This window comes from Ipomoea triloba, chromosome 6 (genome assembly GCF_003576645.1).
Source record: "Ipomoea triloba cultivar NCNSP0323 chromosome 6, ASM357664v1".
In the NCBI taxonomy this organism is placed as follows: Eukaryota; Viridiplantae; Streptophyta; class Magnoliopsida; order Solanales; family Convolvulaceae; genus Ipomoea; species Ipomoea triloba.
Genome location: NC_044921.1, coordinates 20,508,833 through 20,513,999, shown reverse-complemented (window position 1 = coordinate 20,513,999; position 5,167 = coordinate 20,508,833). Strand labels below are relative to the sequence as shown.

Below are 5,167 nucleotides of genomic sequence, written 5' to 3'. Positions count from 1 at the left end.
TTTTTTTTTTTTTTTTTTTTTTTTTTTTTTTTTTTTTTTTTTTTTTTTTTTTTTTTTTTTTTTTTTCACGTACATTCATATAAGGGTAGGTATATATTTAGTTTTCGATCTTTGCTACCTTCTCCATGATTCTTCCTTGATATGCTTACATGGGTGGTGAAGTATTTTCTGCTTGGATTCTAGTTCACTATCAGAGCTGTATGCAATGGAAAATCTTATACCTTGCATCATCCTCTAATGATACCATTTTTCTGTCTTGCGTTTTTATTCCTGTGTGGATATTCCGTGGTTCGCTGATTGAACTTTTGTAGTTGTATTTGTTGGGGCAAGGAGGTACAGACAGGTTTTTTCATAGTTCCATTTCCATTGGATAGATATCATAGTTGTAGGGATTTCTTGGACTTTTGCTGGTATTATAGCTTCAATTTCCAGTGACTTAGATTTTGGAATACATCCTTCTATTAGAGATAATTTTTGTCCTTTATTTGGTATTAAATCCAGAATTTCTGCTGGGAGTGTGGGATTGTTAGGCTGTTCTCAGAAATTTTCTTCATACCTGAATTATAGTTGCTTGACCTATATCAAGTGACAGAAAGATATGCAGATGATTAGCAATTGGATGTTATGGTTGGTTAGTTGTGCCTATTACACATCACCTTAGAGAAAGAGTTGAAGTTGTGGACGGAAATTTACTTGGATCAAAGTTATTAAGAAAGATGTGCTAACTCAAGGGCTCATGACAGGCTTAGTGCTTATTAGAAATAGAATCCATGATGTGTATCCAGCTACACAGTGAATAGTGATAATTGCTCAATAGAGTTGAGTATATTGTAACTGGTCTCCAAGGAATATGAATATATCTTGGCCACTGAATGCCATTTTTTTTCTTTTTGACTGACTGGGCTTTCAACTGAGAATTGAGTTGGTAATGGACACTTAACTTCTCATTTCCTTATTTATGTTGACTACGAGACTGGCTGGACTTAGTTTTGCTTCATGCTTAGTATTTCTGGTAGTACTCTCTTGGGAGTGAGCTCATTTATTTTTCTGTCGGGTTTGAAGGTGTGCTATTTATTGGTCACATTAGAACAGTTTGATTACCAAAGAATGCTTTTCTTATACCAAAGGATTTAGACTTATAAACTTAGAGTTCTATCTGTGGTCATTGATATGTGATTTGAATTGGGTAGGCCGCACTAATTCTTTGGAGGGAGTTCAAATGTCTACATTTTGCTTCAAAAGTTTTCTATCATTGTAAGATTCCTTTATCATCATAGAGGTTGAGTACCTTCATAGACATATGATGTTGGAGATACTACCCTAACCCTGGACTGTCCAGCTTAAATGAATGATGTTATTTTGGAGGGGTTTTGATCTTTAGAAGACAAGTGAATTTCAGGTCTTTGTTAAGCTTAACAATTTTGTTAATGACAGAGAGCAAAAGTTAGAAGAAGGTAATAATTTATGCCTAGCGGGTATGTGACTGGGGTGCTGGAGTTGCTATAGCATATATTCTTGGCATGGCTTGTAAGTTACGAGTCACTGAGGCTCTTCATTTTAGTCTACTGATATAATAGGTGGTTCAATCATGGCTGCAGTATGTTTATTTCTTGTTTGGAGTTGTGACTTCTTATGTCCTGTATTATCATGTTAGTTTCCTAATCAGTATAATTTTTGTGGGTGTTTTGTTAATTATCATAATTGCATCATTCTTCTCTTTCTCTAATAGTATTTTCCTAATCCTTTGTGCAGATCTAGCAGAATTGGCTGGCTTACCTGATTGAACCAACTTAATTTTAAAATGTCTCAGGAGATTCTTGAGGTGAAGTTGGAGATTACAAAAGCTGATAAGGTATTTTTTGAGGTGGCTCTTTTGAAATCTTGGGCTGCAGTTGGAAATCATGTTTCGAATGTGACAGAAATAAATGGATTGAGAGGGTTCTGGGCATTTTTCAGGTTGAAGGTTGGGTCAATTGATTATTAGTAACAAGCACTCTCGTTAGAAGCATTTTGTTCAAATTATGCAGTCACGCACCCTTGAGAAGTTTTGTCAACACTTTTGTAAGTCATCCTTGTTGAGGTTCTGATTTTGCCCCTACATATAGCATTGTGGTTTGGTTTGGTTAGGCAAGAACTTACCGCATCAGGAAGTTAGAGCAATTTAGTTTAACTCAGAGAAGTGCAGAGTTCCATGAGAGAAGTAGCCACCAATTCAAGTGCTTCAGAAAGATCAAGTGGTTGATCATGCAAATTGACGAGACTTGCTCTTGAAATGTTTGATCTGATCAGAGTGTGGTTTTCAGTTATCATCTCTGGTGTGGATGTTTTGCAGTCCACACGTTTGATCCAGTGTCAACTCGACAAGGATGTGAGAGAGATGGCTTAGTACTGTGCAGCTATACCACAGACAGACATTTATCAGTTTCTTTTGGAGTTTTGGTTCCAGGGCCAACTGTGAGGAGATGGCTGCGGTTTTAGGGATGAAGCAATTGAAAAGACTGAAATGCCCTTAGATTAAACAGCTAAAGGCGGTAATTCAGTTGAGGATCAAAAGTGGCAGAAAATAAAAACTTGAAGGATTAGAAATGTTCGATTTGAAAGGTGATTTACAAAAGTGGCATATTTCTCAATACTTGGGAGGATCAAAATTGGTATTAATTCAACTAAATAAATACGTGATCCCCTTCCCTATAGCAACACTTGAGCTTGGTTTTAACTCCTCTTGAGCTAAATAAATACCAATCTATACTATTAATAAAAACAATATCATCAGTTTTAACTTCCCGCCCAAACCAGACCTATAATATTATGGTTTGCGTAATATTGTAAAATATGGTACTCCCTCTGTCCCATTTTACCTGTCCTATTTACTATTCATTGGTCAAACCAACTCCTTCTTCATTGCTTATTTTCTTTTGTAAGTTTTTATTATTTTTAAATTTAATTTTTTGTGTTTAATAGTACTTTTAATGTAGTTTCTAAATATATAAATTTTATATATTAATGCTAAACTTAATATTATGAAAAATTGGATTAAAAAGAACTACAGTTAAGCTTCGTTAAACGAATCAGACATCCAAAATGGGACGGAGGTAGTAATACAATTCATATCCCTAATACAATTGTAAATTAAAACAGATAAAATATATTTTTCCCTATGTTCATATTCGTAATACAATTCTAGACTAGAATTACTAATGGTAATAATTCAGTATATATATTTCTCTGAAATGCAATCTATACTATTAATATTTCTCTGAAATGCAATCTATACTATTAATAAAAACAATATCCTCAGTTTTAACTTCTCGCCCAAAACAGATCTATAATATTATGGTTTGCGTAATATTGTAAAATATGGTAATACAATTCCTATCCCTAATACAATTGTAAATTAAAATAGAATTCCTAATAAAATATATTCTTCCCTACGTTCCTATTCGTAATACAATTCTAGACTAGAATTACTAATGGTAGTAATTCAGTATATATATTTCTCTGCAATGCAATCTATACTATTAATAAAAACAATATCCTCAGTTTTAACTTCCCGCCCAAAACAGACCGATAGTATTATGGTATGGTTTGCGTAATATTGTAAAAAATATGAAAATTTGGCATAATTCAACCCGCAAGGCCAACCAATTTTCTGAACGACATTCGTGCATGCAGGTGTCGGCGCACGAGTCAAGCCTTTTTAAGTTCATTTTGGGATTTCATTTGCACCCCCTCCCCCCTTGCGTGCGAGAGAGAGCCTCTATGCTATACAATTCAATAAGCCTTAGAAAAACTCTTGTATAAGTAGTGGTGCAAACCACTTCTCAAACCAATGTGGGACAAAAGTTACTTGAAAGGTTTTTCTCTATATTTTTCTAACTCAAATGGGTCAACTTTGAGAACCAATTTCTCATTCACCCATTATCAGTTTTGAGCGTACAATATATCAATCTTTTCGTCTAACTACGAAGAACACGAATCCACTTTGACCCGACCCAAATCGAAAGTGGACCCCACATATATTTGTACCACAATATTGCCAGTAAAATGCCATTTTATGCTAATTTTTTTCCAACAGTTATTTGTCCAGAGAATATCAACGTGTTGAAGGAAGAAGATGATATATAGTGAAGGGCAATATCATCTTCACTATATATCATCTTCTTCCTCCAACACAACGCTCTACGGTCAACCAACAATTACTCAACTGATTATCCCATTACTCCCATGTAAATTTTTCTCTAATATAGTTATACTTACTGAATATCAAAATATAAGTGTACCTCAAGATCTTGCAATAACTAACCGACAAGTAATTAAATTAATGAATATGATGCAATAATGTAAATTATCTACTTATTGCATTTATACACTTATTTTAGAACACTGAATTTTTGTGATATTTGTTGCATGCANGTTTGCGTAATATTGTAAAATATGGTAATACAATTCCTATCCGTAATACAATTGTAATTAAAATAGAATTTCTAATAAAATATATTCTTCCCTACGTTTATTCGTAATACAATTCTAGACTAGAATTACTAATGGTAGTAATTCAATATATATATTTCTCTGCAATGCAATCTATACTATTAATAAAAATAATATCCTCAATTTTAACTTACCGCCCAAAACAGATCTATAATATTATGGTTTGCGTAATATTGTAAAATATGGTAATACAATTCCTATCCCTAATACAATTGTAAATTAAAATAGAATTCCTAATAAAATATATTCTTCCCTACGTTCCTATTCGTAATACAATTCTAGACTAGAATTACTAATGGTAATAATTCAGTATATATATTTCTCTGCAATGCAATCTATACTATTAATAAAAACAATATCCCCAGTTTTAACTTCCCGCCCAAAACAGACCTATAATATTTTGGTGTGCGTAATATTGTAAAATATGGTAATACAATTCCTATCCCTAATACAATTGTAAATTAAAATAGAATTCCTAATAAAATATATTATTTCCTACATTCCTATTCGTAATACAATTCTAGACTAGAATTACTAATGGTAGTAATTCAGTATATATATTTCTCTGCAATGCGATCTATACTATTAATAAAAACAATATCCGCAGTTTTAACTTCCCGCCCAAAACAGACCTATAATATTATGGTTAGCGTAATATTGTAAAATATGGTAATAC

General features: G+C 32.9%; 1 protein-coding gene across 2 annotated transcripts in view; it reads left to right on the top strand.

Annotated features, from left to right (window-relative positions):
* LOC116022394 (protein FLX-like 3) overlaps positions 1-2,779 on the top strand; it is a 9,624-nt gene extending 6,845 nt beyond the window's left edge. Inside the window, exons 6-7 of one of the 2 annotated variants that reach the window (XR_004099176.1) lie at positions 1,753-1,852; positions 1,957-2,779. The gene's annotated coding sequence lies outside the window, so the exon portion shown is untranslated. Of the gene's footprint in view, positions 1-1,752 lie in introns of both variants that reach the window. The other variant, XR_004099175.1, reaches the window with a different exon arrangement.
* The last annotated feature ends 2,388 nt before the right edge of the window (positions 2,780-5,167 follow it).